Consider the following 12,499-nt stretch of genomic DNA (forward strand, 5'->3'; position numbering starts at 1 on the left):
CCACCTATTCAATTCATATGGACAATCCCGATCTTATGTCACAACCTTCTGGAGGTCGTACTCTGTGAAAGGACATTTTTCTGTAATGCAAATTTGCACGGTAAAAACAAACTCATCACATTTCGAAATCAAAATAATCCTCACAAATCAAATTACAACCAAGTACAACCATCCAAAGTCCAATGCTTTTCACGAGCGCAGAGCTTCCTTTCGCTGAGTTAATTACAATTTTGACTTGTGACGTAAACTCGGAATTGTCAATAAAATACGCTCTCTATCAGGCGAGATCACCCTTATCTTGTAGTACTACGGAATTGCCACAAGATGGCGATCAATATGGCGACATTATTTGGCAACACGCACGCACACAAAAGCCGAGTTTCCCATGAATTCTCCCTATAAATGACCACTAAACGATAGGAAAACACTGGTGTTTTTTGTTGCTTTAAATAATAATTTCATGTTAATGGTGGAATATAGTGACATGCCGTCTGGCTGTCAAGTTTGACGGAGGTTGTGGGGCTGACGTGACCTGTCAAACTCCAAATCACTTCGGTGCTGGTAGTTCCACTATGGGAACTTTAATCGCAGAAATAGCAGTAGGTGCCTCCTACGAATGTAATGAACGTATGCTGGCATTTAAATCTGCATTTCTTTTGCTAATAAATTTATGCATGGCATTAATTAGAGGCGATGTGATTAGCATAACAACTGCTGCCGGACAATGTCCAGAGGTAAGAGCAGACACTTTTTTGGCTCATTAGGGAAGTCCCCAAGAGCATTTATTTTTTTGACACAATGGAGCTATGTGAATGAATTATTGTAATACTACATTTTATATATATATATATATGAATATTGCCAAACTTTACCACAAGGAGACCACACAAACCAAAATTAACACGTTCAAACGAGGGAAGGGAGAAAGGAAAAGGTTTAGGTTCCACCGAGATTTGAACTCGGATCGCTGGATTCAGAGTCCAGAGTGCTAACCATTACACCATGGAACCACATGACATCATTTGATGCAAAACCTACTTTATAAAGACGGCTAGTGCAAGATCGGCAGTGATCCTACGAGTCTTCATTCAAGGAAATTAATAAAGACAAGGGTCTCATGGGAAACTGCCATCATGGATATAAAATAAATAAAGGTCTCTCAGCTGGATTTAATGAAGCCTCTTTTACTTTTGTTCCCATTCCAGATTTAGCCTATATCTGCTGGTCTTGCTCCATGTAAACTGCACCGACAATGTGGTAGACTACCTTGGAGGTACAAGAACAGTAGTAAGTAGTAACATTTCATTCAGAGATCCTGAAAAATTGTGAAATCTTTATGACACCCCCCCCCCCCGCCTTTTTACAGAATCCAGTGAAACGGGATATTACCGTAACACAAATACAAGACGGGAGAAGTGAGTTTCAGCTGTTAAAATTCACACACCTCCTGTACCTGTACAGCCAAGTTCTATGCTGTTCGGGCTCTGGTTAAACTCTGTCTCACCATTTTTTGTAGGTGTGGTTTATACAAAACGGCTGCATAAAAAAAGGTGGAAAATGCCAGGCTGTGTGGAAGGAGTAAGTGTAACTCCTTTAATAATGTGCTCAAAGAAATTGGCAGTCTGACAAATATTGTGTGCATGTCACACCTTGTCATGTCATTATCTGGCTGCTGTGTGAAAGCCCACACAGTTCTGGCAAACTGGAAATATCCACATTTTGCTGAGTACTGTGTGAAAGGCTAATAGGCACAGTTTAATCTCTGTATTAAAGCTTCCCTTAATGCTTCATATGTGTTAAAATTAACTAAATATGGCTAAAATAGCCGCTTAGAGATCTGGAGACTGAAAAAAAATGAAAATGTCCCCTTCCTCTAATTCCAAGGACATCAGAAACATTTACCTTTGCCGCTGCCCCATTTTGTGTGGACCAAACTGGCAGCCGCTGGGACTTCCTGCTCACCGAGGGGAGGAGCCACAGCTCGCCCGGAGGTGAGTTACTCAAGCTCGAATCCTGGCACCGTCTCCTGTGTTTGCAGATCCAGATTAGTGTCCAAGCAATCGGCCCGATTTGTCCTGAACGCCAACCAAAGGGATACCTGCACAGTCGATGAGAGATGAGGCAGCATAGTGTTGCAGTGTTTGAAGAAGAGGGCCTGCTCTCCCGTGGCTGCAAGACCACAGGATTGATTTATGGAGCAGTCAGGGTGACCTTGAACAAATTGAGCCATTTAAAGTCTATTTGCCCCCAAATCTATTTGGCAGCCCAGTCAAATACGTTTTGACCACTGGAGGTCGCCCTAATGCTTCTTCCAATCCACTTTTAGTTTTTACATTTATGTGACTAACCTCAAACCTCTCAAAAGTACGTTATGTTGATTATGTACTGTTTATGAATGTGAACTGCATGCATTTGGGTCTGACAAACATGTTAATAAAAATTCAAAATGTCAGTTTTCCTGCTGTTTGAGAGGAAAACTCTCCCATGGGCTCAAATTGTCCATATCAGCATTAATAGACCCGATTCTGTTTCTCTCATCACCCTCGCAGTGAAGACACATGACACATTTCTTTTCTTTCTTCTTTTTTGTTTTTTACTAACCACTGACGGAAACTGCACGTTTGCTCATGGACAGACAAAGGAAGAAAACTTGTCGTAGGTCACGTTCAAGCCTTTTTGAATTTGCACATTAACACAGAGTAGGGGTTGCGGTTTCACATGGATGTAGTAGTTTGATGAGGCTGGTGAACTTGTAATACGAGATAATAGGCAGCAAGACTTGTCACTAGAACACATGATGCCCCACAAAAAACAATGGGATAATCAAATCCATGTGAATACTGAGAACCTTTTTTTTCCTTTTTTTAAATGTCATGATGGATTAAAATCAAGATTTGGAGCTTAAGCGTGAGTCCCTAAAAATATTAAATATTATTATAAGCTACTCTAACGTTAGCTAAGAAAATGGATGTATCCAAATAAATATTTGAAAACAAATAGTTTGAAAACATTAAATGCAAATGTCTTAAAAGTTAAAAACAGCTGAACTGTACTTTACAAATGGACTGTAATGGATAAAAAAAAAAAAGTTTACGTTGGCCTAATTGTAGCACAGTTTGAACATTTAATTCAGTGATTCTTTAATACAGCACTAGAGAGAGCCTATCTACCACAATAGGAGTTAAATTGCAATATCTGCCTAAAATATTTAAAATATACTAAAAATACCAAAAGTTATCAACTCTTTTCATATTGTTTTTTTAAAGCCAGAATCGTACCTGTAAATGCAGAACTTGTCTGTCTATAGATTTCCAAATGTTGAAGGCTGTATTTTTCCATTGTTTTAATTGCACCTTTGCATTAACAAAGCTTTGAAGACAATTTTCAAGATGCCGCCACTATTCTTCACCGTTTCCTGCTTGTCATGTGATCACTTCAAGGTGATTCCAATCGGGTGTGTAGCTGTATGATGGCTGGCGTGTGCGTTTGTGTGTGCGCCGCATATGTTGCCCTGCTTTCATGCTGGTAATTGCCACACGTTCAAAGATGTGGAATTCTCTGCTTTTGATTCACACGTGCCAGTTCGGACCTTTGACCAAGTCAAACAAGCGCCATTTGGGGAAGAACTACTTGAAACTTTTTGTCAACAATGCAACAATGAGTGCTTATCATGCATCAGGTCCAGTCAAGTTGAAGAGTTTGACACAAATATTGCCTCATATGTGTGCCAGATCGAAGGCCTATGGAGTGTTTTTGCATCGTCCACAGCTCTTGTCGCGTTGTTTGGATTCATGCTGACTTAATCATTTCACAAGCTAGCAAAAATCTTTAAATGCGGCTGGAATCCTAAACATTTTCTGATGGCCTATTTCGTAAGAGAGTTGCTGAATGACTTTTGGACCGATGCTAATAACTTTGCTCCATATTGATGAACTGATGTGTCAGTGATCAACCCTTCAGGAAGTCATTTACCATAAAAATGAAAAATGAAAAAAAAAAAAAATATATATATATATATCCAGAGTTTTTCCCTGTTGGGGAAAAAAAAAGAAAAAGGTTTCTTCATGAGTCCTTAGTGAGCAGCTGCGGCCATAAATCTGATGGAAGGGTTTTGTCTTGCGGGACGGTTGCCATTTTCTCCTCCTCCCTCGAAAACTGCTGAGAGCAACAAGTCCGGGCGTTTTCCCTTTGAAAGGCATTGTGGGAAATGTATGAAAGGAGGTGATGAGAGGTTCTGTTAAGCAGCAGCCAGGAAGTTTTGCTTCTGCTTTTTGTCCACCAATTCCGGCTTGTGTATCAGCTTACATTGCATAAATCCATGCTTGCACCCTAATAACCATAAGCAGGCTCATTTGCATTCATTGTCCATCATGTCCCATTGCACGGCATGCGTAGACTTACACAAAAGAACATCTGGATGCTTTTAAAAGTCATGGACAGTTTGCCACAGGTGCTCGTGGGTGGTAGTTTCATGTGGGTTATTTATTTGAAACTTTCAAAAAGGTGTCCTGTCCATTCACTCATATGCCATTTATTAGCTGTAAAGACAAACTAAGGAATTCTTTGGCATTCTTTGTTTAAACATGGAAAATAACGGATATTCACATTTTCATCCTACATGATGTCAACTAATGAAAGGTGCAAAATATAAGAGGAAGTTGTCAGTATGATACAGTAGTGTAGAGTATATATATATATATATATATATATATATATATTGGCTGATTAATCGGTCAGGGTTCCTATGATATAGTACAAATTCTAAACCACAACAACCTTAGTAAGGGTTAATGAAAAGTAACGAGGCATTAGAAATTGCTTATTGAATTCTTAGTGTCACTGAAGTTCAAACAAAACATTTTTTTTAACACGAATGGGGATTTCTACTTTTCTTGTCTTATTTCTTTTTTATTTTCCAGGGGGCCAGGTGGTTTGTTTTTGTTGACGTCACTGTACATATATGAAGATTTAGTCTTAGTTGAACATTTTATTTTCCCTTGCAATTAAAGAACATGTGTCATTTTAAAGTAGCAATGAAGAACTTTTCAACCTTAAGAAAGTATTGTCATAACACATCTGGTGAAACATCGTCTTAAATCTAGTTGAATGGTACCTTTGCCATGGCTTGAGGGGGTCGGTATCATTTTTACTGGCACTAAGCAAGTTTGAGGAGGATGGTAGGAACACTGCCACACAAAAAACTACAAATGTGCCGACTGCTTTATGGCATACGTCGAAAGTTACCCCGGACAGTCAAGGATCAACATTGGCCCGGATTTCACTTGCTGGAGCGAAAAAAAAAAAACTATGCAATGCGCTTGTCCTTATGGGAAATGTGATCTTACTTCAGATGTAAAAATATCACTTTTGTCCATATGGCGTTGCCATAATCAATGTAAAATGAAAGTTCCTTAGTTTAGCTGTAAGCGTTCAAGCCCACTTGATTGCGGCCATGACAGGCATTCCGCTAGTAGGCGGGGCTTTATTTTTGTCTAAATGGCGCTGAACGACTATTGGATTTTGAATTCTTCCTTTCAATACTTTGGTCAAAGGAATATGGATTTTATTCCCAATTTTGAATGCCTAGTTGTTGAGTTAAGTAGGCCTACAACACAATTGTTGTCTGACAACAAGCAACGAATTTAAGTCTTGATTGTTTTCCACCTCAACGATGGCAACGATTATGGTATGTTTCCCTCTCCATCGTGGAAAGTAATCCTCTGCAGCAATTTGTCCACCTGCACGAGTGAACGGCAGGCTTGCTAACAATTACTAGGCCAGGAAAGAAAACATTACAGAGTCATTACAATAATGATAGTAATTCAGACACAGCCTCGGCAGGCTTCCTCCTCCTCCTTCCTTCCTTGGTTCTTCCTTTTCTTCTCCTTCCCATCTGTACCTTCAAGCTTCAAATATTCCTACATTTGCGCCTCATGCTCATTGAAAGCCTTTGAAACCCCGAGAGTCTCCTTCAAAGCCTGCATACACATACCAGATGAGAAGCATACATCGCTTGTATTTTCCCCTCTGAGCGTGGCACACATGTTGCCGTAAAATATATTACGCTCCAAGGCAGAAAATAGCGCATGGCTTCAAAAGGCTATTTATTGAATTTGAACAAACAAGGAGCATGCAAATGTCTACAAAAGGAGCGCACCATTTAGGAAGGAGCGCTGTGGAGCCGGACCTTGTTTATGTTTCACAAACACTCTGGAGACATGACACGAGATGCCGATGGGGCCACCACAAGGCGGCTGCTGGCACCCTTGGTGGAAAACTTTTTTTCTTCTTCTTCTTCTTCTTCAGGAAGTTGGCTCCATTTTCTCATGTGGAGAACGTGGAACTTTCTCAGCGCCACAGTAAGACGCAGAAAAGTTTAGGAAATAAGAAAATGTCTTGCACTGCTCTTCTGGGTGGGCCCTCAAACACATACAAGATACGCAAAATCTGTGACGGATTACTTTTGTATTCTCAGCAGTTTCTTTCACGGAGCTCGACTGACTTATTGGCTTCTCAAACAGCCATTATGTTTCTGCTCTGATATATGCTCTGCTGATATCATTCATGTCTTTGTTATTTTATTATTTTAAGCAAATCGAATCCAGACTGCAAAGTCTAATTGTTTCTTCTTTTTTTTCTCCAAATGTTTTAGTAGTTTACCATTTCAATTTAGAATGGCAAAACTTTAATGACCGATGTCTTGAGACTGGACAAGATTCATCGGCAACTAACTGACATACAATTGGCATCATCAATTAATTTCATGGTTATTGTGAAATGTAATTAACTTTACTGCTAAACAACATCACATCAATGTGTAATTTTAGTCATACAGAATTAGAATCTGAATGATCAATAATTGTCTAAATCACTGATGTACAAAATATTCAGTAGCCTACATGTGTAAAGTGTAGTTCTGCTGTATTTCATTTTTTAAGAACATGCGTGTAATCTTTGTTTTCAAGCATTTATTTCGGGGCATTTTTTAAATTCAACTCATATGCAATACATTTGAACAGATTTGTTCAAATACAGTTAATGTTGGCTATATTTGGAGAGGTTTGGAAGTGGAAAAGATGAGAATCACCGGCCTAATCACTATTTAGTTGATCTGTAAATGAAGTAACCTACTGTCAATGACGATGGGGACAGGCCACTCATCCCAATTTGACAAATAAATAAGAGTTAACAAGAGGATGATATTTTTGGTTGAGTTTTGGCAATAATATCTTCTTCTTTAACGTGGCTCAGCAGGCATGGCAAACCCCATTCGATCTCAGCAAATAGCAAAGAGGTTCACTTCTGAAAACACTCACAGCTGTTATCAGATTTGAGCTTTGACAAAGAACTCTCTTGCAGACAGCAACAAAAGGCTCAAGTATTTTTTTTCTTAAGGAGGCGGCTTGATTAGCACCATGTCATGTTGGTCTTTCTCCCCCATTCCTTCTTCTGCTTTCATTTGTTTGAGCTGTCGACACGACCTATAATGAAAAAGCTTTTGTGTTTGTTTGCGCGTTGTCAACACGAGGCTTTTCTTATCATTCCCACGGACAGCATCGCTTACACCTCTTGAAAGATGCATTTGCTGGGCGACGGAAGATCTGCGAGGGGCTCAGTAAATACAAGAGATTGAGCAATTTGCTGGTAGGTGCAGATTATGCCACTTTGAATTGAATGATAAATGTTGAATTGCATGTGTTGGGGGGTCAAGCACACACTCGATTCCAGTGCGCGACCCACCAGCCAATGTTGACTCTATGAGGAGTCATAGGTCAGGTGGGCGGGGACTGATGATTGAGGGGTTCGACAGCTTTATTTAGACTGGCGTATATAAACAACTGACATCTTTTTTAGTTATGACACCCATTGAATTCACCAGGAATGGTTACTTCTGAGTACAGCCACATGCAAGTTATAAGAGGGGGTGTTCACAAGGTGCATTTTGACTTCAATTTTCAAAAAGTTTTAAACAATATTTCAGTTGAGTTGTACAGGCGTGAAATTATTTATTTTGGTCACAAAATCACAAATGCGACCACAATAAATATGAAGGATCCAAATTTGGCTACATTTGTATCTTTATTGTTGTTGTATTTGTTGTCGAGCTCAAAGATATAAAGGAAATTATTGAAGGTTTTGTCACAACTCTCTTTACATACGCACAAGGATTGTGTCGAGGCTGAAGCATAAGACAGTTTGACAGGGTGAGCAGAAACCACCTGGAGTGCAAAGCAAACCTGCAAGGTCACCTTCACGCCCATTTGTCTCTTCCAGTGGCTTGTAAACTTAAAAAAAAAGAAAAGAACAGAAATAGAGCATGAGAGAAAGAAGAAAGAAAAGGGGTCAACACCAGCCAAGACTTACAAATGCCGAATGGTTGACATGTCACACAATTAGCTCATTGTTGTTGTTGTTGTTGTTGTTTTTTCACAATTTGTTTGGGATGATTTTGGAGAGCCCAAGCATATCTTAGTTGCATTGCACAAGTCTGAAGTTTACAATATTCAGGTTTCCATCCAAATGTTTCGACATTTTTAAACAATTTTGTAAAAAATGCGCAAAACTGACATGCGCCTTATGCCCGTTTCCATCTGTTCTTCTTTTGCCAATATTGAGAGGGGACTCACTCCGCCGCTGTAGGTGGTGGCATGGACAATAGAGATGTGATCCACCAGTAATTTAAAAGAAGAAGACCAGGAAGAGACTGCGCCGTGTGATGACGTCGTATGAGTTTTCTTTTGTAGTCATAGCATTTGGTATTGTCTCCCCAGGAGTTTGTTTAAAAAAACTAGGAGGAATAGATTTAGTCCTTGCATGTGATTTTAAAATTGAACGGCTGTCAATCAAATTGTCAGTGTTTGGTCTTATTCTTGAAGATAAGGATGTATGTGGAATGATGCTGAACGACTTACTATTATTGGCTAAATATTTAATTCATGGCTCCAAATGGAGAAAGACAAAGCCCCTTTTTTTCTGTCATCTTAAAAGAACTCACAATCACGTCAAATCTTTAAAACTGATGAAAATGAAAAGTGCAAAAGCTTTGCTCAGTGCGTTTACTGACTTTGGTGTCTTTGTTGACCTCTAATCTTGTAGAAATAGGGATGGAAGGTTTTGTTTATTGTTTATTTCAAGCTGCCTATTTGTTGTATATTAATTTTGTTAGTTTGAACTTGCACGACTTTAATGGGATTTTTGTGATGTTTGTTGTTGACAGTGCACGTTGTTCAATAAAGCATTAATGCTTGATAAAAACGTAGCGTTTCCTTGCTGTTTTCAATCAAAAATTGCATTCATATTCGTTTCTGTAATTCATTCCAAAAATATTTCTATTTCGTCGTCTCCCCAAACATACCGATATATGTCCGACATTGCTTTGGGACTACAAACGTACGTGTGATGTAATATCCGATCAAAACATGCAACGTGTATCCTGTCTTGCCAAAATTTGCATTTTCCTTTCTTTGATAAGCTTCAAATCCACCCCCTCTAAGCGTAAAAACGTTTTTGAGAATTTTGGGCCCTTTTTTTAATTTCTCGCGTTTCCATTCAGTTTTATTTTCGCATTTCTTGAAAATTTGAATAAAATGGGTGGATGGAAACCCCACTAATGTTGCTTAAGGTAATGTATTTTACAGTATGTATTATGTACTGCAAAGTAGTACACAAGAGTTACACAAGGGTTCATTTGGTTATGGAACACATGCATGCAGTTCATATTTTGGCAACTCTGATCTTTGAAATAATTTCTATTTAGGAAGGGCAACATCTGGAAAGTCGAGTGCTTTTGTTGGTTTGGCATTTTAAGGAGGACTGCATTGCATAAATAGCATTCTCCAATATTTGAAAGCAAGTCAAGTAAAGCAGTAAGAGTGAAAGAATGACTGGCAAATGGTAGCTCTAGGCCTCACACCTCACTCCAACCCTTCCAAATACGCAATTGCCCATAACCTCAAGAGTTGACTGCATTCCATTCAGCGCTGCAACTGACACAGCTACAACATACTTGGAGCCTCTTTTACACACACAGGCCACTTTGTGCATTTTTTAAATTTGCAACACCACAGAAATGCAAGTACTGCCATCTCCAAGCTGAAATGTCGAAGATAGCGTGCATGGTGATGTACCTTCTTTACATTCCGCATAGGCTATCGTAAAAATCTTATGATACTAGCAACATGTCCAATTGGTCACGTCAGTTTTGTGGCTTTAGCGCAAATTCAGTTATCTCAAGGCACTTCACACATTGAGCTGGTCAAGAAGCAAACTCCAAAAAACAAAATTGAAGTACACATGAGTAAGCACTTGGCATCAGAGGCAAGACAAAAATACTCTCTAAGGAAGAAACCTGGAGAAGTCAGGCAGCGCCGCAGTCGGCCGTGTGTGTGTGTGTGTATATATATATATAAAATTAAAGGGAAAAAAACACTTTGTTCCTTTATTTTTTTTAAGCAGTGTACATTCACCAAAAGGTATGAACAATTATTGCATTTCATGATATCAAACAGCAAGCAAACAAACAAACAAATAAATATTACAATTATAAAATTTGACTAAACTTAAATACAATCAAATAATCCTATCCAGCACCAATGCCTAACTACTTCAGCAAGGTTGAGGTTTTTGTGACTAAGATGATATTTGTATGAGGGGGAAGCGGCAGTAAAACAGGCCCAAATCCAGATGTCGAAATGAGGCATTGCAAGAGACAAATTGTTTGCATACTGGGTGTGGTTTAAACAAAATGCGTGTAGAAATAAGTTTTAAGTTGACATAAAACATGTCCGCAGAGGTGGCCACTCCAGTTAATCGGCTTGTCTCATTAGTCAGTCTGGTCATCCAGTCAGCTCTTTCCGTTCCCATCTTGCTTGACATTGTGAGTAGCGCGGATGCATTCATTGCTCAAATTTCTTTTCACTATTTATCTGATTTGTTGTTATTGTTTTTGGCATGCAGTTAATTACAATTCCCGCCAGCATTTGCGGATTGTTTTTGCCATATTTGGGTCCACCAACGTCCGCCAAATTCATGTCTTTGTATTGGTCGCTTGAAAAGAGCAGGATGAAGGCTAGCTGGAGTTTTGAAGGTGCCTTTGAGGGTTGGATTCATAGCCTGGACTCATTCTCAGCCATGATGTTTTTTGGTTGTTTTTGGCTTGGGGGAGTTGCCACCATCCCGACCCACAGGCAGCCCAAGTGATTTAGCTCCTCAGATTTGTGTGGAATTAGTCACAGTGGAGAGCCGCCCCTCCTCCACCCTTTCACAAGGAGCTTTGGACATGATTAGAAAAGCCAAAGTTGTTTCGAGTTTGATGGGTCCCCAGTTTTCCACCTGTGCCGACGCGAACGAGACTTTACAATAGTTGTCAAAGAGTTACAAGCTGCCTTTTTCTCTTTCTTGTGTGCTTCATTTCTTCTTGACTGGAAGGATGGGGTGGGGGTTGGTTGGAATAATTGTGGAGCATTTGTCAGGCAGCCAGTTGCAGAGGTGGGGCCAACTGCTGATTTATGGCAACATCTGCAAGATGCAAAGTCCTTGTATGTGCTTTTAATCATACGAAGAGTGGTGCATGGCTGAAAAAAGAGATGGTCCGCTGGGGTTTTCTGGAGCCTGTGCTCCGATGACAACTTGCGTGAACATATTTTATGACCGTGGGACTCGTGCGGCTTGGAGCTTCCAAGCTCAACCTAAAGTCAGCTGGTGTTTGCACCAGTGGAGCCTATTCCTGTCATCTCACGTGCTCGACCATAACCTCCAAATAGTTCAAATGCTTTGTATCTTAGGAGGCAAAATCCAAATTTGCCGCGAGTGGACGTCGTAACGCAAATCTTCGCTGATTTATCTGTCATCGGTTCTTCTGACTCCAAGTGAGCGTGACCTCGCATTCCGGCCGCTCGGGGCCACCTCGTTTTTCAAAATCTGTATTTCAGGATCAAGAAAGCTTTCGCAAATGTTGTAACAAGCTCAGAGATGGGAAAAGTCAGACACACAGCCAGGTCCCGCGGCAGATTTCCTGAGCGGCAGAACGGAGAAATAATCTTTTCTGCAAGCTCCCTGTAGCTATTTGATATCATAAACATCTGTCTGTGTGTAACCGCATCTGGCAATAATAAAGACAAATTAGCTGCAAAAAAATCAGCGTCTGGCCATGAGAGCATGCTTGCTACATTCATGTCCAGGCTGAGGCGGGTGGGTTAGCCTCAGGACCAGACTGGTAGATTGGTCGCTGATCTGTGACCGAGACTCCCATCAGTCATTGGTTAACTTCCTGTCTCGTTTCTCTAGATGCAGAATCAAAGAGGGTAAACTATTGTGCAATCTCCCCTGTGTCTTTCTTTGCCCCACCCCGCTTCTTGGGTGCACGGAGAATCTCGTCAACTTTTTTTTTGCAGCAGTTTCCTAAATGAGTAAATAAACCATTTTGGTGAATGTTGAACAGCCGGCCTCCTAATTGTAACATGCACAGTTTGTTGTGCACAAACAGAGGCAGTCATGTGTT

General features: G+C 40.1%; 1 long non-coding RNA gene and 1 other non-coding gene across 2 annotated transcripts; one reads left to right on the forward strand and one right to left on the reverse strand.

Annotated features, from left to right (window-relative positions):
• Window positions 1-938: 938 nt before the first annotated feature.
• trnaq-cug (transfer RNA glutamine (anticodon CUG)) lies at window positions 939-1,010 on the reverse strand. The gene has a single exon. It is a non-coding gene; the product is annotated as a tRNA-Gln (tRNA).
• A 153-nt stretch (window positions 1,011-1,163) lies between these two features.
• On the forward strand, window positions 1,164-2,080 carry LOC147160266 (uncharacterized). Its single transcript, XR_015090476.1, has 4 exons — window positions 1,164-1,287; window positions 1,367-1,415; window positions 1,517-1,578; window positions 1,885-2,080. It is a non-coding gene; the product is annotated as an uncharacterized LOC147160266 (long non-coding RNA).
• Window positions 2,081-12,499: the final 10,419 nt, after the last annotated feature.

The sequence above is a fragment of the Leptonotus elevatus genome, chromosome 17 (genome assembly GCF_054856555.1).
Source record: "Leptonotus elevatus isolate MCC_2025b chromosome 17, RoL_Lele_1.0, whole genome shotgun sequence".
Lineage (NCBI taxonomy): Eukaryota > Metazoa > Chordata > Actinopteri > Syngnathiformes > Syngnathidae > Leptonotus > Leptonotus elevatus.